Here is a 26891-nt window from a genome sequence, read left to right on the forward strand (position 1 = left end):
TGACTCTTATTTATTTTTCTAGTAAAATACAGAATGTGATTTTTGAAAACACCATAACCATTGATCTCATCTAACAACTATAAAAAATTGTACTTTCAATCTCCTGTGATACACTTTTGTCCGAGTTATGTAGTACGATGTACCATTGTACATAGCGACTTGCACTACACCGCTAATTGGTACAAGTTGGTAACTGATGAGGCCCCAGTTGTTAATTCGGCTGTTGGTTGGAATCAGAGTTTGTGCTTTATTTCCCACGGGGTGCCCAACAACCCAACAAGCTAACTCTGTGATTTAGACCGGGGCGGGCGATGCATTTCAATATTGTTTGCCGATCGTGAAACCCGAGATCCAAGTTTTAACGTAGTCTCGAGATCGTCGAGTACCTTAATCAAGCCTGCAACGATAAAATTGGCTTTCGGCTTCATCGTGCTGTGTGTTTAGTTCTCAGATAAATGTTGATGTGAACTATATAAAAGGTTTTTATAAAAGGTAGGGAGTAGAAGATATATAGTTTTTACCTTGTTTGTGTTCAATTTGACATAGAAAATCTATGATGACATAAACACTTTGTTTATGTTAGCGTAAGGTAATAAAGTCACTATTACTACGACAACACGAGTGTCAAATTTGTATCGGTTGTACTGTAATTACGTAAGTTCCCCAAGCCACAATCGCCATCTTCACTCATATTTGGATTAAAATACGCACCTGAGTGACGTCCCCTTTTCAATTAGTAATAGATCGTGATATTAGAAGATACCAAATAACAGTATCAGCTGTGATACGTCAGATTATGAAGTAACAGTTCGGGATAACAGTAGATTAAAAATAGCTTAATCGGTTGTGACAACTTAAGATAGTAAAGGAACCGTTCCATTAATCGCAATGAGGTGGATATCAAAGTAACAGTATCGGTCGTGAGACATCTCCTCTGCTCCAGTGATGTGATGCTGCCGGAGCCGAGGAAAGTGGCTGGATGACGCCCATCGCCGGGCTTTGGCCCACAAAAACACCAAACCGGTTCTTGTGAGAAGTGAAATTAAGCTGTGGATTTGGCGCGCTTTTGCTACGGTCCGTCGCTCGCCTCGCCGCGCCGCCAAATCTGGATCAGTTTCTGATGGTGTTGGCTTATCAGAGATGTACAGCTCCCTAGGTCAGACTGAGGGGTTTAAGCTCATCGCCATGCCTTCAGGACCATTTTCAGATTTGGAAAACATGATTGAAATTTGTAAATCAAATGTGTTTTTGTGCTGGACAGTGAACGAACAGTTCTCGATCATTTCAGTCCTGTTAACGTAGTAGTCTGTCACCGTTTGTATATTACTTGGCCATTTGCAGATTGCAACAGTAAACGTTTACTCATGTAAATTTTGCTAACTTAGTTTATTCAATTATAAAAAATAACAAGAATTTCGTAGGAAATCCTTCCCACTTAATAGTACTGTATTAGATTAGTACTTATGGCTTCGCTGCGTGGACATTGTTCGCGCACATTGGACAGAGTGAATATAATTGAGATAGGGACATAAACAGGTGGTCGGCGGGGCTGGACGCTTGGGCGACCAACCTTGGAGCGATACAGGACCGAGGACGTGAGAATACGGAACAGGTGATGTGTGCTGTGTGTCATGGTGAGCTGGACAACCGAGAACCGCTGGTAGCCGAGCTCTGCTTGGGAAAGAATGTGTGAAATTTATATGTCAAGATTTTATTGTTTGAATTGGGGCTAGGATGTAAGACTACAGTTTGCCATGTTTCACCTATGGACTGACCAAGAGTAAGCCGAAGATTAAGTGAGGTGGCCAAGCTTTGCTTAAAGAAAGGATCTATGTAAATTCAATGTCAACATTGGATTTGCTTGATTGGGGTTGGTATAAGAGGATAGGGAACAGCTGACCAACTGAGCATGTGGAATAATATCTGAGCTTGGATAGCAAATATTTTAATGGTGACTTACCTATAAAGTACTGGTTTTGTCTATTGTGTACACCCAGTACACAATAGAGCACACATACACAATTTAACCACAACCACTACCAGTACACATTCACCAAGCTGAGAGCTGCCATTCTAATTGAACACAAAGCTACGGCCAACACAATACAACTATAATACCGATTATTGGGTATTGTTCCAGTAATAATTATCTGGAATTGACGGTGAACCGCCAACAGAAACTATGAGTACAAAACGGAAACCCGCAATGTGTTATTGCCCATATAATCCATTAGGGCGTTCTATAATCCGATGATTGTGGGTTTGTTCTATATTACAATTCCAACCCCTGCGCTCAGAACTCGTCCACCCGTGACTTCCTGGGAGTGATGGTGTATTAATAAGACGCTGGGGTTGTGGTGAGTGGTGAGTGTAGTCGATGGGGCGTGGCGCCGTCCAGGTCTCGAGTGCGGACTTCCTCAGGAAACTAATCGTATAGCTTTGTTGTTGCTCGCTTCACTTCCGACTTTGTTGGGGCGATCGTTACGTCGATTGTCTTGGATTTGATTCATTTTTTGCTTCAGAAGCTTTTTTGAGTCTTATGTAGCTATGTTACATCTTTTGTGTATGCGATTTCAGTTGAATTTATAATCGAAAAAAGTGGCGCAAGTTTTCAGGGGATTTGATTGAAGTTTTTGTACCGCGGTGTATGTTATTTTTTATTACTACGTTCACAATGCACAATATTATGATCGCTAAACAAGGTTGTATTAATAGCAATAGGGGTAAGAAATCGTGATAGAAAAATGACATTTATGCTTTACTCAGTAGCACATAATAAAGTCACTAGGGATATAATTAGCATATCAACTATTAGCAAATTCCTTGGATAAATTAAAGTTACCGTACCTCGAAATAGAATACTGCAGTATACTAATCTCGCATTCAGCATTTCCTTATTGAGACCTGGGCGTGTTTCAAAGTTGTCAGAAGTTTTTAATCGAATCCGATGTGTTTCGGAATGCATGGAAACGATGTCGAGCAATTTGTATCGACTACAGCATCAAACAACTGTTGATCGTTCATCCGGACCTAATCAAATTTACAACTCCACGGACGGCGGCTTAACTCCGGACTGCAATGTTGCAATGGCACACAAGGGCGGCTATAAACTCTAAACTCCTCTCCTCTGTACAACTGGAACTGTTACTTGAACACAACTGTTACTTGCAACTATGTTACTTCGAAATGTTTGTGTTAAAAAGATTTATAACTGTTGTTGTAGCTTTGGTAGAAGGTTTACTAATAGATACTCGCTAATAGTAATGAATACTATAACCATAGACAAAAAGAATTAAATATAGACCGACTGCTGTGCTACGGATAACATAGGTTCTGGCGTCCACCGCTGGGAGTGCCGTGTAGTTACGGGCTACATCTACACGGCGCCCTCAGCGGTGGACGCCAGGACGTATGCTAACTGCAGCACGGCTGTCGGTCCATATTTAATTATTTTATCTATGCTACGACTCTGTTCAGAACAGTTTGATAAAATACACAGTTCAGCTATTTCTTTTCTACTGTTTACGTTGTCTTCATATTACACGAAAGAAAACAAACGGTAACGTTAATGGTTTCGCTAAACCTGTAAATTAGCCAGCGAGGTTGACAAACAGAATGCTCAAGTGTCAAAGAGATGCGTTGAGCGTTGAGAGTTGAGTAGCGTCTGCCAAGGGCGGTCTACAAGCCACCAGCTTAATATGCATACTTATCAAACTGTCAACTTTCAACTGGGTTTTAATGAGCCACCTCCTTTTGAATCCAAAGTGATGAAAGTTTAGAGTGAAATGATTACAAGTTACTGGGTTGCATTTACTTTGTTGGTTGGTAAACAATGTTAGTTTGGACATAGTTTATGCGTAAGCACCATTTCTCGTCGCATAGCTAATGTATTTTTCGTCGTAGGTTTAGAATATTTGTTTTTGACAGTAAAAGTTCATGTCGTCGATGCCTGGGTCTGAGAGTTCGTTTATGGGCAAATATTGTAATCTTGCTGGATTGACAATAACAAACGTGTTAATCAAATTGTGTTAATTATTTTTTCTGTAACAGTTTTTGCTGTAGGATTTCTCTTCCTTTAAATTTATTTTGTTTTTTATTGATTTTTTGAAGTTTTTAATGGACATTTTTTTCTTTACATTTTAAGATTTAGTTACATAAAATAAGAATCATCTTAAAAAGAATTGTAAGGATTACCTCCTTCTATTTTTGACGCAGTGTCGTAATATTCACAAGGAATTAAAAGTAAAAAATCAAAGTATAAAATTATTTGTTTTTGTGTCGTCAAATGCTCCATTATTTTGTAGATTGCCAAGTTTTAGGACGAAAGTAGCACCTTACACATTAGTTTTAAAATTCATGTAAAAATGCTGAACATTATTTTGATACCAGAATAATGAACGAAGGCCAGTCCCGCTTATATATCAATAAATTAATCATATATTGTCGTGCTTATTAAAAAACTCAGTGAAGGGAATACAGTATCACGTTTGGAGTTTGTCCAGTACATTTTATAACACTGAGCTTCTTAGTATTGAGGTTCTATATCTATCGTGTGTCACTCTGGGTTACAGCTGACACATGGCCCGTGATTGACACATGTTGAACCCTCGTCTTGTGACACTGCTGGAGGCTCCAGGCTGGAGCTGGAGATCAATTACTTCCGGTGTAACGGTCAAAATCAATATGGAGCACCTGGACATTTGGGGTTTACGGAACCGATCAGGGTTAACTTGTTCATATTTGAACGAAGAGTAATTATTACATTTAATTTTTTAATGCTCATGTTGTTGAATGTCCGAGTGGGTACAAGTGTTTAAATCACTTTAAAATACAAGTTTTTTGAATTTACTTTCTGGTTCCGGTTTTTTTGCTTCGAAAATTTTACAAGTAATCTTGGATTACGTTTAAATAATCTCCTAGTACCTATCAGTCACAGGGCTTTTATTTTAGTAGTTTATACCTATAAGTAGTTTATTTTAGACCCGTCGTGGTCTGTTGGTGTTCAGTGAGTTGTTTACTTCGGTGAGTTCAGTATTGACAATCAGTCATTAAGCAATTGCTTGACAAAGGTCAAACGGATGATCATCATTGAAAAATCCTCAGCCTGTCTGACTGGAGGTTGAAATTTCGTTGTGTTTACAATATTAGCGGGATCGACAATATCTTCGGATTCAGATTAAGTATATCGCAGTGTTTCAAGCTTACGGATTGTATTACAATTATTACAGAATTATCGTAAGATTACGTGACTCATACACAATTAGGTAGCATACGAGTCGCTAGGTCTAAGTGATATCTTACTGTGAAAACCAGAATTAATTTTTGTGGTGTGACAAACGTTTACATGTGTGAGTTTTCATAAAATTTCAATAAAAAAAACTATTGAACCATGCTCGTACTATCAGTCTACAATGTAAATCAATGTAAGCGCACGAGTGTGAACGTTGTACTCGCCTCGTTGAGCACACTTTATTAGCGGAGTTTTCGTATGCAAGGAGAATGGTAATTAGCCATGATCTGCGCTCGGTGGCGCTCAATGCCGGTGGGAACCGAATGAATTCACCGGAAGCTATCGGGTCGACAACGGAAGTGCAGGTAACAGTAAACAAACCTCGTGTGAACTTCCCGCCGCGGCACGGTGTCAACGTTGGGATTTTATCCCGGAACAGGGACATTCTGGTGCATTGTGGGATAACAATTTATAATGGATGTAGGTGGCTTTACTTTATGGTGTAGATGAAGTAGAAATTTACCCGAAAGAGGAATATTAATGATGAATTGTTAAATCTTTTGGTCCTTGTTGAAGATCTAGATAGGTTTATGTTTATTAGATATTTTTTTCTTTCATCATAGTTTTGAAATACACAAATAACCTATTTTCAATAGAATGTGCGATACAGGAGAAAAGTCCATGTAAGGTTGGGTTAAAGAGGAAATTCCAGTCAAACCTATGGACCAAGCTGGAGTGGAACGCCAAAACGGTGACAGATACATGGTAATTAAACGTGGGATTAAACCTTCCAGCACTGTACACAGATTATCTTGTGGGGATTGATTAATGTGTGTACGTCATACAAGCACTGCACGTTGTGTTGTACTACAGATAGTAGACAATTGTGTATGATAACTGTCCTGAACAAATTTACGCCATCTTAGTTCCAACTCAACATACAGTTCTATCGGTAAATTGAATTAAGAACTTGTAATTTGAGAAAAAGCAAGGTTTCAATATGACTTTGTAGGTAATCTATCGCCTTGAATCGTTGACAGACAACTTACATTAAAGGAACATAGGCATACATTCCTACATTGAAGAATGGTTGTGGAATGGATGTGGTAAAAGCTTTGTTACTAAGATCAGCTGATTCTTAGCCAAGGCTGTTTATTACGACCTGATGATGAAAGCCGGAACTGAGCCCAGATTCGAACAGGAGGTCGTGCATTAACCATGCCAAAGAGTTTTTTAATTGCGCCAAGCCCTCAAAGGGTCTTAAAAAAGGTTCCATAGTTGCGCCAAGCCCAAGCCAGATAGGGATCCTATCCTAACCTAACCTAACTTACTCAATTATACAGTCAAAGGTGGCCGCCACTTGGCAGGCTTAGTGGATGTATCGGAACATATCGGAAGAGGAACGTATCGGGTGGCTCCCTGGAGTAGTTGGCGCAATTCAGGAATACCAGACTACCTGACTCAGGTCAGTTGGTGCAATTAATGCCCGCACGAACAGGAACAAGCTAAATTTTTCAGGATTGAACCCACAACCTTGTAATGGCAACAACTTGTAATGGTCTTTGACCGTTGGAATGTAAATAAAATAAATAATAGAATAAAATAAAACCCTCTTACTGGGCGATCACTCGGTTACCCGGCTATATATGTTGTGTAGTTACATGAGAAGTAACGGTAAGGATAGCAGGTGTAACGTGATGCAATGGGCGAAGACCGGTTTCTGATTGGTCCAGCGTCTCGCGACGGCCAACTAAACTATGCAAATACAGTACAACCTCAATAAGTCCGTAGAAGGCGACCAACCCTCAACAATACTAGTGAGAGCAAGTGATGATGTATCGGCAGACCTTGTACTGGTTCAACTTTATGAACATAGGCATTTCTAATTTGCAACAATTTTCACTGTCATGTGATACGTGTCTTGCTCCTATACTTTACAGTCATGGTGTGCGTTTCTTTTAAGTAGTTTCTGCACCGCAGATAGTTTTTCTTTTGTATAGACTCGCAATCACAGAAGGCTTAGGTCGTAATGAGATTCCGTTTAGAGTGCAGGGCTAAAACGCTGCTGCGATAATTTTCAGTTCAAAATAACATAATTTTTAAGTTTTTACAGGCTATGAGAGTACTTAGAACTTCATTGTATTGTATTCGTATCTGTATTACCACTGAATGAAGACATTTTATTCTGTGGTATTACGTCTCAGTGTAGAATTTAGTTTTTTGAATGGATGCAGGCTGATAAGTTTTAAGTTACCGGTTTTAAAACGTGTTCTTAATCTTACGTTTTATTGTAATTTTGAATTAGATCCTGTCTTGTAAATTGTACTTTACATTTTTACTTAATGTTCGGTACTTCGTTTCCTATCTCCATGTGACTTGTATTTTTATGTCTATATTCTTAAACACGGTTGATTGCTCGCATTTGCCAAACGGTCAAGGCTTATGTCTTTTGCTAGATAGAAATTTATGTGGACAACATACCTACAGGCTGGAGTCATGAGATATTCTTTTAGCGAATTTCCCATATAGGGAATAAGCTATTACCGTAGTACTCATGGTAAGACCTGGACGCGGGACCGATTTTTTTTTTCGTTTTGAGGTCCCTAGAGGCCAAAAACACCATCCGTTCAAATTCATATATATATATATATATATATATATGTGTCCGTCAGCACGATAACTCGAGCAAAAATGATCCGATTTTGATGAAAATTGGTACAAACGTGTAAAAGTACGTTTATTCGAACGAGTTCGCAATCCAGCATGATCTGACCATTGGAACGGGGGTTTACGGGGGGTTTTATGGGGTAAAAATAGGTTTTTCTAATTTTTGACCCAAAAAACATAAAATTTAGCAATTTCTTTCCAAACCATTTTGTAGAGCTTAAAAAAACAAATAATTTAGTATATTGAAGCGTTATTATGCGCCTAATGGTTACGGAGAAAATTCCAAAAAATTGTAAATTTAAAATTCCCATGTTATTCTTATGGAGAATAAGTAAACTGTTGTAGTTTGCTTGTTTGTGAACATATTTTGATCAAATTTGGAAAATGTTTTTATTTCTTACTAACTATTCACATTTTACAAAAAAAATCAGTTTTACCCTCCCTGATGCAGCAAACCTAAGTACTTGTTAAACTTATTCTATTTAAATCAAGAATAAATGTTATATTTTTAAGTAGACATTTCAGTGTAAATCCAATCAGTCAAATGGAAATTCGCTTAGTCTGCAGGTTTGCTGCGGCGGGGGTATATATATATATTTATATATATATATATATATATATATATATATATATATATAAAATTAAAACATATATAACAAAGTACCCTTTTAGTAATTATTTTATTTTATTTTAAAAATTTACCCATGTTAAAAATGCAAGAAAATAATATATATATATATATATATGTGTGTGTCCGTCAGCACGATAACTCGAGCAAAAATGATCCGATTTGGATGAAAGTTGGTACAAACATGCAAACGTACGTTTATTCGAACGAGTTCGCGATCCAGCATGATCGGACCAATCGAACGGGGGTTTACGGGGGGTTTTATGGGGTAAAAATAGGTTTTTCCTATTTTTGACCCAAAAAACATAAAATTTAGCAATTTCTTTCCAAACCATTTTTTAGAGCTTAAAAAAACAAATAATTTGGTATATTGAAGCGTTATTATGCGCCTAATAGTTACGGAGAAAATTCCAAAAAATTGTAAATTTAAAATTCCCATGTTATTCTTATTAGTTGTAGTTTGCTTGTTTGTGAACATATTTTGATCAAATTTGGAAAATGTTTTTATTTCTCACTACCTATTCATATTTTACAAAAAAAAAAGTTTTACCCTCCCTGATGCAGCAAACCTAAGTACTTGTTAAACTAATTCTATTTAAATCAAGAATAAATGTTATATTTTTAAGTAGACATTTCAGTGTAAATCCAATCAGTCAAATGGAAATTCGCTTAGTCTGCAGGTTTGCTGCGGCGGGGGTATTTTAAATATTTCTTAGTTCTGTACTTACTTAACTACGACATTTAAGAAATCCGTGTTTCAGTTTTCAAAACAATCCCTTTATCATCCAAGGTCAACCATATTTTAAAAAATACCCTCACACTTTTTTATTTTCGTATTGGTTATTCATAAAGTTGGCATTAGTGAACTTACAGTACATTCGCTTAAGCTTCATCACAATTGTCACGTCTTTTGTACGAGAAATTTACTAATCATTGAAAACGCCTCTACGAATTGTCACATAACATGATACCTGTCAGGAACAAACAACAAGGGTGGTGAGTAGAGCAGAGCATGAAGTGTAATGCGATACTCAAAGGACCGGTTCTGGTGAGGTCCAGAGGCCCGCGTTCCTTCGTCTATCCATTACGAAGGACCAAAACATCTGTTCCGCGTCCACACCTCCCATTTCGCGTCAATGTGGTGTGAATAGTTTGTGAGTTTATGGTCGAGATTGAGTGATTTATGTCTAGTCGCATGAATTGAGCTGATGTCATGGTAACGAGTAATGATTGAATCACTACTGACGTGGTCTGGACAAACCTTAAAGATTTGTATGGATGTATCGTAGTCTAGTGGGACGCGGATGTGGACTATCAGAGCCTAGGGAGTTGTCATAGATTGAAGGAGTAGACACAATGCCACTCTTTAATCTATTGTTCTATCTTCCATGCTATGGTTCAAATCCAAAAGCCGGTCGCCAATTATACGTATGAGCGAAAGTTTCGTCACCGGGATATTTTTGAGCTAACCTTCTAGAGCTTCATCTATTAAGAAAACAAATATGTTCTGGTGTAGAGAAATAGAATGTCTGTCATAGAAAAATCCTTCACATAATAAAGCTGTTGAAGTGACGGTGTACTGGCTGCCAGATTGACATTTTAGTTCTTTGTTGATGTACGGTCTTAAAAAACGTTTAAATGTACGGTTGTGTTGTCGCAGCTACTCATAATAGTTTTGATTATATCATTTTTTGCTAGGTAATGGGTTGATGGGTATAAATAAGCATATACTATGATTAATCAACACTGATCTTGGCATTAAACTGTCCGTTTGTGATGTCAGCAGTTATTTTTTGACCTAACTACATCGAGTTACTTCTTACATACTGTGTCCTAATCTAACAGTGATTTTAATATTGTACGAGATATATAGTAATTTATCCTTCAAAACTTAATTCTTGTCGACCTTGTTTGTTATCAGTGGTATGCGACAGATTGTTTCAACCGCTCGAGTGGAACACTATCAGCGAGTGGCGTCACTCGAAGGTTACCCCCAGACGTTCACCCCGCTTGTAGGAGGCTGTTTGGTTCGACGACAACTATTAAGTTGGTTTTTCAATGTTCTTGCACACAATTAGTGGATAGCGTCTACACTGTACATGCCAGCGCTCGGTAATGGGTCGAGCCCGCGTCGTTGCATTCTGTTGTTTCTGTAATTGGTTTGGTTTTCGCCTTGAGACCTTTCGTGGCGCTCCTTTCGAAATGACTCGGTGAGCTCAAGAGTGAGTCATGATGGTCGCGTCATCAGTGCACTTTCTGCTTCTAATTTTGTTTCAGTAGGCCTACCTATCGGCTATACGGAGTTTCTATTTGACATGCCTGCATTAATGAAGTTTTAAAACTTTTATTGAAGATATTTGTTTATATCAAACTAATTCTTGTACTTTTTTAGTTTGCAATTTGACCTAGAAGTGCAACATGTCGGCCATCGAGAATGAGTCAGCATCTGTTGTAGCCGTCGATTACAAGGGTGTTGGATAGGTCATGTCAGGGTGGTCATGGTCAGTTAACACTTATTCCAAGATTTACTTAAGCACTTAAAAGGTAATCGCCTTGAAACGATAAATACTTACTGTGAGTTCACTCTCGCTGTTATCGGCCTGATGCTAGAGAAGAATGCTTGGCAGTGGAAACGATGAATATCAGTCAATGGAAGTAATACTGTTGTAACATAACACAATATTGTAAAGTAACCCAACCTGATAGTCGTAGTTAGTTATAGGTAATACGGTTGACTAACCTAAGAACCTTTTGTTCATCTTCTAGTTAAGTGTCACGTTCCTTTTTGTTTAAAATTAGAATGCAGTCATAGTTCACAAAAAATGGTTTTTGGGGGCATTGCTTCACCCCCCCCCACCTATACAAAACCTGGGTTCTAATGCAGTTTTCAAAGATTGTGAAAAAGTCAACTATGTTACCTATATTTATTTTTAGGAGAACGATTTGAATAAGATCAATGAAATAGAATAAATCTTGGAGGCATACTTATTTATGTTATTGTTATATAGTATATGACAATAAATGGTGTTTTCCCGCTTGATCGCAGCACAGTCATGGTACAGGTACGTACGATCCCTACCACAACAGGTGGATAAGTAGGACGGAGCGCCAGTACGCCGGGACCGTGAACCGTACAATGGTATTCCGCTTGCAACATGGCTATTAAGCTATTCACACCGGCACGGCGCAGCAGAACAACCCGATATACTGGAGGCTCTGCAGCAAACTCTAAAATTTAGTAATGTGAAATATACATTTTGAATTATTAATCTTGGTATTTGTGTCAATGATGTTAAGGAGAATTTTGGCCCGTCTGACTGCGATATACGTTTTAAAAAAATGTATAAGAATGGAGGAAGAAATCGGACATTTTCAGCGAATTATCCTTTCACTCATTCCACTTACTGCTACTTGGCTTTCAAAATTTGTGGTGTTTTCATTGCTATGAAATTTATCTATGCTCCAACCATTCTGATAACATTTCCTACCACTAAACAAACGTTTTCCTCGTGACATCCAGAAAGTAACAGTGAGAGAGAGAGAGAGAGAGCAGACAGCAGACAGGAGTGTCCCTGCCAGACAAGACTGCTAATGTGTGGCTGGAATGTGCCCGGCTATGTGGCATGTGGTTGCTCCATCCACTGCCGTGTGAGGCTGTCATTGTCTATCTACAGTATCTAGGTAGCGACGTCTTGGCGGGGAAAGAAAGTCTCTTTGGAGGGAAAACTGTGAATTGACCGTCGTCACGCTAACTGTAGAAATCAACCTTCCTTTTCTCCCGGCGATGTTTGCATAAAACATGACGGTATTAGTAGATTATTTTACACAATGTCGTACCGTTAGGTCTTCGTATTGCAAATTAGTGTACTATAAAGGTAATATGATCAAGTTGACGAGTGGTTGTTATATATGTTTGCCCCCCTAACTATAATTTTGCCAGTCTTTAGTTGACCCGAATAGGAATAATGTTGGGTAACAGCACAAATTTGCGAGATTTAATATTAAGATTGAAGCTTTGTATGCAAATTATCCGAAATTTACTGTCTGGACAGTACACAACTTCAAGAGATGTACAATAGACACCAGTAACAGGCTCGTAGCATTGTCATCTTCTGTGGACCGTATGATGATTTGTACAATACGCACTATGCACTTACGTTTGTTGCCTACTGTAGGATAGCGAAAAGGGAATTAGTGTTTTTCAATAGACTTGTAATAAAAGTGGGAATGATTTGTTAAATAGACTCTAGATACGGAAGAAAAGGGGGAATGAAATGTTAGTAAACACTGGTTACGGAAGAGGAGAAGGAATGAGTTGTTCAGTAGACGGCACGTAAGAGAAGAGGGGATGAGTTGTTCAATAGGTACTAGACACGTAAGAAAAGAGGGAACGAGTTGTTCAATAGACTCTGGGCACGTAAGAGAAGATGGGATGAGTTGTTCAATAGGTACTAGCCACGTAAGAGAAGAGGGAACGAGTTGTTCAATAGACTCTGGACACGCAAGAGAAGAGGGGATGAGTTGTTCAATAGGTACTATACACGTAAGAGAAGAGGGAACGAGTCGTTCAATAGACTCTGGGCTCGTAAGAGAAGAGGGGGTGAGCTGTTCAATAGGTACTATACACGTAAGAGAAGAGGGAATGAGTTGTTCAATAGACTCTGGGCACGTAAGAGAAGAGGGGATGAGTTGTTCAATAGGTACTAGACACGTAAGAGAAGAGGGAACGAGTTGTTCAACAGACTCTGGACACGTAAGAGAAGAGGGGATGAGTTGTTCAATAGGTACTATACACGTAAGAGAAGAGGGAACGAGTTGTTCAATAGACTCTGGGTACGTAAGAGAAGATGGGATGAGTTGTTCAATAGGTACTAGACACGTAAGAGAAGAGGGAATGAGTTGTTCAATAGACTCTGGACACGTAAGAGAAGAGGGGATGAGTTGTTCAATAGGCACTATACACGTAAGAGAAGAGGGAATGAGTTGTTCAATAGACTCTGGGCACGTAAGAGAAGAGGGGATGAGCTGTTCAATAGGTACTATACACGTAAGAGAAGATAGAATGAGTTGTTCAATAGACTCTGGGCACGTAAGAGAAGAGGGGATGAGCTGTTCAATAGGTACTAGACACGTAAGAGCAGACGGAACGAGTTGTTCAATAGACTCTGGGCACGTAAGAGAAGACGGGGATGAGTTGTTCAATAGCTCCTAGACACGTAAGAGAAGAGGGGATGAGTTGTTCAATAGATTCTGGGGACGTAAGAGAAGCGGGAATGAGTTGTTCAATAGACTCTGGGTACGAAAGAGGAGAAGGAATGATTTGTTCAGTAGGCTCTAGGCACATAAGAGAAGAGGGAATGAGTTGTTCACTAACATCTGGGTATGGAAGAGGATAAGGAATGAGTTGTTCAGTAGACTCTAGGCACGTAAGAGAAAAGGGAATGAGTTGTTCAATAGACTCTAGGTACGTAAGAGAAGAGGGAATGAGTTGTTCAATAGACTCCAGGCACGTAGGTTCCCCAACTACGCTAGACGACTCGACCCCCCAAGTCCCTCTCCTGGTATTCCGTTAGACGGTCGTAGAAGCGTCAAAACACACCGGCCACCCTGCAATCATCCAAATTACCAGGCTTCTTACGATTATGTCTTTTTTGTCGGTTGGAAATCTTCATCGTCCGTTCCTCTTGCGTGGTAATCGAAATCTCCTTCCGCTCATTTGTCTAGTAGAGACGTAATAATAATAACTGACAACGCGTGCCAGTGGATTTGTCTATTGTTATTAATATTTCATGAGTAAATTTCGAATAAAATCTAATAGATCAAATAAATCTTGGAATAAAAGTTAGACGTTTTGGATTATGATCCAAGATAGTTAAAGTTTGGTTTGTAAGAGCAATGGGCAAGGCGTCAATAACGGAAAGTTAAGTTGTAATTATAGATTTTATTTTAACTTGATAGCTAATTTGACCATTTCGTCAAACTTAATTTAAATTGACTTGACCTCATTCGTCAACTTGAACCAAGATTTGAATCATTTTCAAAAATGGGACCAAAGAGCATCAGAAGATCAACAAATCATGTGTTTAATATCATTAGTTTTTACATACTCTCAGTTAATTGCGATAAGAGTGCTTATAAAACCCCTATTGGCCAAAAAACAGTAACATACATAATTTAAAATTATTTAGTCAAATTGTATGCTATTTGTAAATCCTTCTTTTCTGTCGTTCAGGATTCGTAGTTTGGATCTTCCACCCTTTAAACGCCACCAATCAGAACGCTATAAACAAATCAAAAAGGCGGCCGCATTTTTTACCCTCAAAGCACGAGGCGCCACAAAAACACAGCCATCTGTTGCTGTCCCCATCTGTAGTTATCACTAGGGATTAATGCGGTGTTTTTGTGAAATGTGACAAGTGTTGGATGATCGCACGTGTCGCCGCCGCCGACGTTATTATGTTGGTCTCGTCAGTCTCCTCCCTAGTTATTAGTACACATTTCGTCTTGTAGCAGAATATATTTGCTATTGGGCCCTTACTCCCCTTTACAGCCGTTTTGCGTTTGATACAGATGTTTTTAAGGTTAAATAAAAAATATTTGTTGCTGTTTTGTTTATTTAGATCACTGGCTGAGATGCTGATTTACTGATAAATTGTGCATTCATCCACAACGTGTTATTGAGGTTTTCTACCTTATACGGGAGGGTCAAATACTTAAACAATTAGTTTAAGATTGATTTACCTTCACTAAACAGTAGGCTTCTTTGTTTAGCATTCAAATAGATTAACCAATTATATCGTCTCCAGTTTCCGCTTACCCCTGGCCGCAGGTCGTATTTCTGGCGGCTAATATACGCGCATACATCAACTCGGCAATTATCCCTTGCTCTACGTTTGTGTTTCCGCCGTTGTGTGCATGATGGATGGCGTTTGTCGGAATTTATTTTGTTTTGTTGTTATTCTTTACAGTTCTCTTATTAACGTTTGTCCAGGAACAAAATCATTTCGGTGAAGGTACGTTAGATTCTTTCAGATGATAAAACACATTTTTGTCACATGCACAAATGACTCTTTGCGTTGAAATCATGGAATAGTTATGCTCGTTTATACAGTAAACTGGATATTTATTGTAGTCATACATCGCTGTTCAAGTTTGATCTTAACCATAGGTATATAGGTTTAAACTATAGGTAGCTTTATGTTTGACTATAAATACATTATACTACTCTCAACTTTGTCCATATTGTGCGGCGTTATTTTTACAAGTGGGAATTACTCCCTAAACCCATATTGCTCCACGAACAAATACTGGTACTGTATTGAGTAAATATCTATTTATTTTAACAGCCTAGTTTAGGAGTTAATATTTAGGAGTTAGGAGTATTTATGGGCACTAAATTGTTTGCTTAAGTAAATTTAAGATCCTTCTACTTGCAGACATCTCTACCTAGCTGAAAACGCTTTTCATATGCCTGGAGACAAGTAGACTTTTTATACCTAACTCGAATTTAGTAGTGTTGTTCAGTGTTTGCGCTACATTTACTTAAAAAAAAAATACCTTTATAAAGCTTACACTATACCTAAAAAGCTTAAAAGAATGACGACGAAACAAATATTTCTCATAAGTCGCGGTTGTCGCTGTGTCTACAACTATGATCATATGAAGCAACCTTGTGGTACTCCCACTGCCCACGCTTTGTCAATGTTAATCATGCATGTTTGCTGTCTTACGCACGTTTCCACTGCTCCAAGGTGGAGCATTTGCACGTGAAGGTCAGTGGAGGAAGGCCGGAAGATGAAACACAACATTCCGTGATCGCTCAAGGTGACCGTGACGTCATCGGTGACTAGAGCGAGTAGTGAAGGAAGGCTCACCTTCGTCGCTGTACAGTGATTGTTGCTAATGTTGATATCTTGAATGGAACTTTTATAAATTAAGAGAACTTGATACAGGGATGCGGCTGGTCTTGTGGGATGAGTGCTTATGGTGCTGCGGGTTCAAATCGCATCAACCACTTAGCTACCACTTAGCGCATAATGACTTAGCTACGTGGTTATGCTATGACCGTGTGGTTCGGAATCTAACTAAACAGCGTTCACATAGAATACAGAACATGATACATTGATTTCTGTCAAGAGAGCGAAACTCTGAATTGGAAATAATACTGAAATATAAAAGCTATACGATAACTAATTCTTCAAACTATTCGACGGTGGGTAATCCTATTGCTGTTAGTTATTTTTCACACTATTGCCATTAGAAAACGATCGAAACAAATTTGAACTTTCCGTTGTTGTAAACCGATTTATGATACTTTTTAGTGACCTGCTTTATGCTTAACTCAATTTCGATAGTACAGTATTACTACTCATTTTTTTTGGAAACATCATTGCCTTATTTGTCAAAATAAATTTTCGTGATTTTTAATTTTAACGAACTGATAACGTGCTGATTGATCCTTAACGAGGTTTTGGACATGTGGATTTCATCCTACTAATGTTTAAATAATATTTTAAATCTAAAAGTTCAAAGTTTTGTAGACCAAAAGTTAGTGTTAATTTACGTATTCGTTGACATGCTGTCAAAATTTGATTTACTACAATCGTAGCCCGTGACGTAAACATTTTCAACGGTTCAATGAAACTCGGTTGCAGAAACAGATTTCCGCAATTTATCAATGCAGGTTTTAACATAAATCACACATTTCTGCGAAGGTGTGCGGGAGGCGAAGAAACAGATACAGAACGGGAATGTTCCTATCAGTCGAAACTCGGATGAAATATCGTTCTTGTTCCTCCGCGTTCGCAATACAGAGCATCGGGGGTGTTAAGGTTTGGTAACGCAGTTAAATGTTTAACCAAGGCTTCGGTCGTGAGTAAAGTGTGCTGAGTTGTCAGTCAGTGTATCGAGGAATTCCACATTTATTGATCAATTTTTTATTACTAAATATTTTGCTTTAACTAGCCATCACTATTGGTAACAGGCTTTATGTGCGCAAGCTTAGCAATAGTAAATATTTACCAAAGGCCTTGGTAATGGGTGGTGCGTGCTGAGTAAACAATCTGAGTTGTCATGGGAACTGTCAGATGTAAGGAGATAATTAGCAATTCTGAGGCTCTACTTGCCGCTTCTGGTTATGGTAAATGTGAAATTATTGCATTCGTCAACATAAACATATTGTTTTAAACATTCTGTTTAAATTTGAGTATCATCATAATAACGATAGTTTAAAGAGTGTATTTGTGTTATTTCAACTACATTATGCAGTTGTGTATTAAATTGTGTTTTATTGTGTTCCATTTTACTTCTGTGTATATAAAAGTATACACTAAGTAAACAAAACATTGTATGCAATTTTTAGAACGCTCTCGTTTGTGAAATGATTGCACTATTCAAACCATGTCATTAAAACACGTGATGGTCGATGGAATGTATATAGGTCAGCAAGATGTATAAAGTTGGCGATAAATGTTCTGCGGTGATTCATGAACATTTAGCTTATCTGTGATCGCTGGCTGCTGGCTGGACAGTCAATGTAGTAGTGGTGTAGATACGACATTGTACCACACCGTTGAGATGCTGTGCTGCGGCAAGCCCAAGATTGTACCTCACAGTGAGATGCTGTGCTGCGGCAAGCCCAAGATTGTACCTCACAGTGAGATGCTGTGCTGCGGCAAGCCCAAGATTGTACCTCACAGTGAGATGCTGTGCTGCGGCAAGTCCAAGGTAGTATTGTACCTTTATCAGAGCCTAGCCTTGTAGATAAGGCACGTAAAATGATGCTTGACATCGGTGAAATGGTTTCTAGGTAATGTGTTGACAGAGTGCTTCAAACTATGATGTAATGCGAATTAGTTTAGGACGGTGGTATTTCCTTTTCGCCCTTGCTCTTGTACTTTGTTTTACAAATGGGAATTTGGAGTTAATTTTGTTGATTAGTTAAACAAATTCTTGTTTTCCGAGATAATCATTTACGTCTGTGGCTTTAATAGATATGCTATGCTATAGATATGCTCATTAAAGTTGCAATTACAACCCGCAAGAATTATCTATATATTAATAGGCAAGCATGTTTCTTTAAAACCTTTTTTCTCAGCGTGTGCATCGTTGGGAAAATCTACACCTACTGTTAGAAAGATATTTTCCTGTAAGCACAATCCCTTTATAAATTAAAATAGGTTCAAAAATAAGTACAAAAATTAATTTAAAATTGAATAAAAATGAAACATGGACCTTATGTGTTGCCATGCCGCCGGTGACGAAATAACAACAAAATATAAACAGAAAATCTAAACAAATGGAAGAAATTACAATCACATGTTTTATTTACAGCGTGGGGTCTTTATAAGTATGTACATAAGATATTTTTGGTCGAGTTTTCGACCTTTGGTCGACCTCTAGTTAAAAATTCACTGATCGGTAATCGTCTGTAAGCTATCATACATCGGCCACATGATTGCAAGAGGTTTATAGAACAATTGGTATATTACATACTTTTCGTATAGGAATTTCAGTATTGCTTAGAATTACTAGACTATGGCGAATTCCGTCTTTGACTATAAGTTGTTGTTTGGTATCCATTGGAAATAAGTTGTGAAAATGAATCTACAACCATGTAAATGTCCTTTTCCCTAAGTTAACATTATTTTCTCTGAAGATAGAAAATATGTCGTTATGACACAGTTGTGCAAGAAAAGTCCGGGGAAATTCTACATTGTCAACCCTTACAAAACCGCTACACCTGGCGACCTTTGGTCGACCTCTAGTTAAAAATTCACTGATCGGTAATCGTCTGTAAGCTATCATACATCGGCCACATGATTGCAAGAGGTTTATAGAACAATTGGTATATTACATACTTTTCGTATAGGAATTTCAGTATTGCTTAGAATTACTAGACTATGCCGAATTCCGTCTTTGACTATAAGCCTTCTTTCACACCAGCGCGGTGCGGGACCGTCCCGCACCGGACGAAGCTGTTTAGACTATTGAATCACATGGGAGCTTACACACCAGTGCGGGTTGACCCGGACAGACCTAAACCTCCGTCCGGGTTGAAAAATCACCCGCACGAACCTAAACTTCCAATGCGGGTCGAATCCGCAAGAATAGTTTTTAGATCATGGGTTCTTATGTACGCTTTCACACTTGCGCGGGACGGGCTGGTTTTGCCCGCACATAAATCAGTAGTTTTGACTGTCTATGCATATCAGTGGTTGAGTGTGGTTGATTTTGTTGTACTCTTGTTAATAGGCAAGTTTGCTGTTCTTGGTATTGAGGTTTAAATTTATATAGAGATTATTAGTTTGGTCAAGCTTTATATTTTGGTTTAGTTTGAAGGTCAGCGTGTACGACGAGACCCCAACTGCAGCAAACCATCTTTCATTTGCATGTTTAAATTTTTACAAACAATTTTATTAAACATGTCTGATTTATTTAATATAAAAACTTTGAGCTTAACGGCCACTTACATGTTCTTCTAAATATATGGAAGGAAATGAATTGTTGTTTAAGCTAAAACCACCTACAAATATGTGTACAAAAATATCAACCATATATCAACTAACTACAGAATTAGTGCACTGAAATAAAAAAAATGGTCCCAGATGTTATAGTTTATTTCATAACAAGAGTAGAAAGTGAGTCATTACATATTTGAGATCATGTTTGAAGTGCGAGATTCATCCCACAGCTGTCAACATAACTTTTAAAAACACAAGGAATTGACATTTTTACACACACGGCATCAATCCAATTATGTTATTTAGCAAGGGGGCACTGTATTTTATTTTCGGATACAACAAGTAGCATAACCACCTTACTTTTATTTATTTGAATTAAATGCATCCAAAAATCACAAAGTTTCAGCCTGGAAACGCCTGGATCCGGGCAGCTAGTGTGAAAGGGCCTTGCGGGTCGCCCCGCATCGACGGTGCGGGACGGTGCCGCACCGCGCTAGTGTGAAAGAAGGCTAAGTTGTTGTTTGGTATCCATTGGAAATAAGTTGTGAAAATGAATCTGCAACCATGTAAATGTCCTTTTCCCTAAGTTAACATTATTTTCTCTGAAGATAGAAAATATGTCGTTATGACACAGTTGTGCAAGAAAAGTCCGGGAAATTCTACATTGTCAACCCTTACAAAACCGCTACACCTGGTGTCGATAAGGAGGTAAAAAGCCTTAGTTTGGCTGGAGATTTATTAGGTACGCTTCCTAACAGTCTCCACGTCATTCCCGGCAAATCCGCCGCCGGAAACGCTGTGTTAACACGGCTGAGTGATAAGAGATAACACGGGTACAGCAGGTTTAGTCATATGTAATTATAGTTGCGATTATCTCTGTGGCTGGCGATAGTGTTAATCCGTTTTGCCAAACAGTAGATTTCCTCGTTTCTCTTGTTTTTGTACGAATTACCAGACTTATTCGAATATGTAGCCATTATCAGTCCTAACATTAACGTTGAGACATTATATACTTCGGTAAATACATTCAGTTATAGGTTTGAAGTAAATCTATGGGTAACTTAGTTACATTTCTGATGTGTCTCAGGTTTGTATCTCGATAAACTTTTTTTTGATGCGGTTTTTGTTGGTTTCTTTCTAAAATTGAATTTTTCCTCTTTTCCAATTTATTTATTTTTGTAAGTAAGTCTGAATAGGAACTAAATCTTAGAATTGTCCTGGTTCATCCACTGCAACTTCACGACCACGCCACCTTTTAAGTTAACTTTAATTTATGGACATAGTATAATTGGCTAGTAAGTGTTGCCGAAGATAAAACATAAGTGTTGAGAGTCTTTCGATTCAAGATATGGCATACTATTGTAGATTCCAAATGGTGCATGTAGACGCACTTAAAAAAGATGATATTTGAAATCTTATGGATATATTTTTTTTTCTCGTAGGCTATGATTTGCATTTTGAAACTTTATCATCCGTGGAATTTTACTTTCGTGTTTTGTCAGGAAACGTCCCACGCCCAAACTATGTGTAACCACTGAATGAATCACGCGGTCAGTAAGGCAATAGCAGAATTCTGCGAATGTCATTCTATATGTTAATTTGTGGCGAGCCGCGGACTCTGGTGGTCAGTGAGTGTGTGTAAGGGTATAGTGTCGCAACCATCCCGGGAAAACCTGGGAATGAGAGTAAAATGTATACCAGAACTGTCCGTAACAACACGTGTTGATTAGAGCCGTGGACTATAGGGGGTTCTGTTATACTCCCTACCGAATTGGGTAAACGATTTATGTCGAACAGAGAAAGATAGTAAAGTTGAAGTCACCTTTTTGGGCGTGTGGCTGTTCTGGATTTCCTGAGGCCTAGGTGCTCTGCAGTTGAAAACGATTGGAACATTGTTTAAGGGTTGAAATGGAATTGATTTGGAGATAAATGTGTAAACTGAGTAGTATGATACAATTTTTTAGGCATTACCATCGATTAAAGGAGTAGACTCTTACTCCGTACACTACTTACTTACTTCAAATAATGAGTATATCCCCTTAATATATTTCATAAGGTCGTCCCTAAGATTATCCCTAAGATCATCCTTATAAGGTGACAGTGTCAAAGTAGAAGGCGTTTTGTTTCTTGTGATTTAACTATTTTAACTGAACATAATCTATTTGTTCAATGTTGTTCGTCTTCTGGTATCTCAACAAAAGAGCACACGCGGTAAACACCATCCTAAAATACAGGTAAAAAATTTATTCGACAGCAGCGAAAATCACCAACATGACCACACAGTATATTAAACTTCTGATTGTTAATAGGATGAAAAGTAGTCGAAAGCTAAGATAGAAAGAGACAGGCTATATCATCATCATTATAATGTAGTGAACAAAGTTATGTATACGGCTTGGGAAGTGCGGTAACTAAATTTGAACCCTATTTACATTAAAAACAGCCCGCGGGGGTGGAAGTTTTGTTGCGTAATAATTTAACTGGTACGTGCGACAACGAAGGCAAGTTAATGAGATGATTATTGCGCAATCATTAATTAAAATCTGGACAGAATCGTCAACACTTGTTACTGCTTTATACTAATGACTTTAATGGACACTTTGTGTGAATAGTTTATGTTAGGGTATTAACTAAAAAAACTCAATTTACTGTTCATTTGAAAGCATGTTTAATAATCGTAGCCTAGATTGGTCAAATTATTTTCACACTAAACATGTTTTGACTTTTTCTCAGATTGATATATAGATTTACATATTTTACATTCTAAAATGCTTCATAAGTGTTTCTGTTGCTCATTCTACACTGATTCTAAAATTATAATGCATGTGGAAGGTGATTTTTCTTGATTTAAATACGAGGTATTTAGGAAACGTGATTAAACATGTTTACTGTAACCAGTTTTTCGTAAACTAATTCATAGCATTTACAACGTTAAAATATCCGTAAATATATGTGTAAATATGTGCCTGTGAAGAAAAAGCAAGTTATATATTGAAACCTAAAAAATGAATTTGCCACAAAGCAGGCTATGTAATGGATTTGTAGGAAGCGTTTTAGGGATAAACACACGTAGTGTGGGTTTAATTCGCGTGTAATGGTGGTAATGGCTCAGGGATAATTTTCACATTTTCACCTCGCGTAACCAAATGTTGACGCCGCGGTGGTCCTGGCACCACACACTGTATACAATTACTGCTAGACGAACAGCGCTGAATTGACCGTAGTTCTCATGCAGCTCCGCAGTCTCGCGGTGTGTTCATCAAAAGCGATGTTTCCTTGGACGACTCCCAACTTGGGAAATTGAATCCAGCAGTTCTCGCAATGGATTGCGAACGCGAACAGGATTTTAGCAAAGATTAGCGATGATGTATGACTTTATAGGTGCTTTGTGTCATATGCCGTGTAAAATAGCTAACTTGGGGATAGCGAGCTGGTAGTGATCGTGCATTAATTGCGCCCCAGAGTTCCTTATTTGCGCCAAGCCCTCAAAGTGTATCACCCATAGAATGTTTCTTAGTTGCGCCAAGTCCAAACCAGGTAGGGGTGAGTTGCTGGCTGAAGGAATATCCATGTTTACATTTCATCCTAACCTAAGCTAACCTAATCAAATCCAACCTAACCTAACCTTCTCATTTATTCTGTCAAAGAGGGCCGCCACTTGGTGCAGTTAATGAACGTATTGGGTGGCTCCCTGGAGTAGTTGGCACAATTCAGGGATACCCGACTAAACTGACCCAGGTCAGTGGGCGCAATTAATGCTCGCCCCTCCCGGGTTCAAATCCTGTTAAATTACCAATGGATTATATCTAAGTGATAGATAGTGCCCCTCGGTCTAGCCTGAAGGAATGTGAAAAAATAATTTCGGGCTCGTGCCGTCCTAGGAAAAAAATAGCTGAACCTGTCTATGAAATAATTGAATATCGTTAAAAATTATTGTATACTCATTTTATGACGCTTTCTGTTGTACACTTAGTGTCTCAACTGCACAACGTGTTTAAGCTCAGTATTAACACAGATTAAAGAGTATACATTAAAGATAGATAGTAGTGTCCACTTTTTTATCTGTTGCACTTCATGTACTGTAAATGGCTTTATACTGCTTTATATTATGCACTTTTCGAACTTGTATAACGTTTATAGCTTTTTGAGTGTCCCTATACTCCTTACCGTAAAATGCTTTATACTAACACCTTTTCATGTACTATTTGCACCTGTACAACGTTTACAACTTACTTAACTACTATAAACCGCTTAAATAGCTTTATCCTGACGCATTGTTTTTGGGCGGCACTTGTAAAACCTCTCCTAGAGTCGAGCTATAAAATGTAATGAGTTGTAATCTGAGCGATCTATTCAGCGTTTTATCTTTTAATGGATTCCCGTCTCAAGTGCGAGTGCGTATCTAAAGCGATTCTATTGTGTACGCTGTTTAATACACGCGATATCTATCAATGCTCACTTAAATCAAACAATCAAAGTTATCGTTTTCAAACAATGTCAATTAGATGATTGATATTGATGTAATTGACTTCAGCAGTTAATGCTTCTGGGTATGTTAATTGCATTTCATTGATTCTACATGCACTAGTGTGACTTGTATAGCTGATGTATATGGAGACTTTCTACAAAACAATTCAATTCCAAACAAATCCCCCCAATGAGCTGACATTTCCACCTAGTTAGCTAGTAAAAGTAAATAAGAGTTTATATATTTTTTTACAAATATACAGAAATGGAAAACTAATGGTAAAAATATTTTTTTTAGTATTCAATCAGTTAAATATAAAGAAATTAGTATCTTTGTGTTACAGTTATACTTTACCTGATCTAAATTCGAACCGAATGGATAGTTATAAGTAGGTACTTTTAAGACGGATAGAACGGTTTGTTGCACTTGACTTAACTGTTATGGGACAGTAATTCCAAGCTAAGGAAAGCGTTATAACCTGCTCTCCGAGTTTACTGACATCTGAAAATCCTGGACTCAGGACACCGTTTATGTTCGAACTAACTTTCATCTCAAGTACAACATTTGTTATTGTCTTCGCCTGAATAAATGTTGTCAGATTATGGTGAACATCCTAGTTTGGCATAATACAATATCTATTTCCACTAAGAATAGTTAAAATCAGTTTCCTTACAAATGTGTACAGAAACATATTACCATTTATCTTTCTCGTCGTTGGTGGTTAAGTATTGTGTAAAAATATAGCTTCAGTATTATTTTTTCCATATATAGCTTTTGTTAAATTTTGCTAACTTAGACATCCAAAGAAAAATTACGTTTTGCAAACACACTTTATCTCAAACAAAATGAACGTGAATTCATCGTTAAAATGTCACTCAACTACATCTCTACACTACAACTACAACCACAATCTTCATCAACATTCATCGTGTGATAAATGTTTAGCAAATATTATTTTATTTTAAATAGTTAAATCTGTATTACACATTACAGCAGTCATACCTTACTTTCAGACGCGGTTAAATTGCTATGTCTGAAACGTGAACACTTGATTGACAGATCACGATATATACCTATTAGTTAGGTTAGCCCTGGGGGGTGATAATCCCCGCTAACAGGTCACGTGACCCCCGACCTTGCCATCCTTGCGTAAGCACCTAATGTGTTAGCATTCCTGACCTATTTGCATGTTAATCACAGTTGGCCGCCAGCGTGATAGGTGTTTGTTGTTACGAGTGTTTTTATTGTTGTGATGCAGCGACCTAGCTTGATGTGTTTGTCACCAACATTGCTTACTTTATGTTGTACCACACTGGAAACATGATGTTTGTAATCGGAGATGGTTAGCAACTTAATCGTGTGAATATCTAACACTCAAAAATAATTTATTTCTTCGTTCAAACGCAATAAAATAGCCTACACTCTGTAGAAAATAAAATGTCACTTAAAGAAAAATGTAGGCCTAATGATAGCAAACGTTTTGATGTATAGAGTAAATAGGAATTTAGTTTGGATTTTTAATTAATACTAGGGTTGCTTTCAGAGAGGTGAAAGCCAGTTGAGCGGAACAAACGTGATTTGATATTTGTATAAGTAACTAAATGTAAAAAAGTCAATAGATGTACGAATGCTGGTTTTATTGATTAAAATTATAATAATTCATATTTGTTTTTACTACATCTTGTTGTTTTTACCAACTATTCCAAAAGATAAAAATTATATGGTGCAACACAAATAAACAACTCGATCACCTACCTATAACCTACACTTTACCTCCCTAATCTAACCTTACTTCAAAAAACACTGAATGTATAACGAATACTCATAAACCCCGACCTACCTTCCCCACATGCCTAAATTAGATCAGTGTTCAATATGCGTTTTATTAATAAGTGTAATAACTTTCTGCACCGTCGATGTAAGTAATTCAACATAATATAACCAGTGATGTATTATCGGATTAAATATCGATTTCGATGCAGTTTGATATATCGCTTATTAAATTCTGATTTCTAACATTGGCTGTTTCTAATCAGCTGGCAACACAAATAGGTTCCCAAGAAAGTAGTCACTGGTCCGTATCCCTCCGCTCCTTGTTTATGCTCCGCGCATTGAGAAAGTATTTCCGTATATTTTATCGATTTTCAGTGAATTCGGCGCCTTAAAAAAAATGTTTTAACGGCATTTTCTTGTTTATTAAAATCATAGGAATGGTTTAAAAACGTTTAAAAGAAAAGTCTAGAAAGTTCAGAAATACCTTATGGGTCTCTTGTTTACATTTTTCTTGTAAACAAAAAACTGTCATATGGCTACTTTAGTCCCATAAGCCTAATGTTAAAATTTGGAGATTTTAAGTTCGTTTTAAATTGCATTAGCATTATCGAATTGAAATTTGTTTGTTTATTAACCATCTCACTATTAGTCTAAGTAATCTTG

General features: G+C 37.8%; 1 protein-coding gene across 4 annotated transcripts in view; it reads left to right on the top strand.

Moving 5' to 3' along the window:
* Positions 1 to 26891, top strand: part of LOC128988204 (afadin-like) — a 236312-nt gene that overhangs the window by 57932 nt on the left and 151489 nt on the right. The window lies entirely within an intron of this gene.

The sequence above is a fragment of the Macrosteles quadrilineatus genome, unplaced genomic scaffold (assembly GCF_028750875.1).
Source record: "Macrosteles quadrilineatus isolate MER2022 unplaced genomic scaffold, UCM_ALF_1.0 Scaffold_2__2_contigs__length_208266976, whole genome shotgun sequence".
In the NCBI taxonomy this organism is placed as follows: Eukaryota; Metazoa; Arthropoda; class Insecta; order Hemiptera; family Cicadellidae; genus Macrosteles; species Macrosteles quadrilineatus.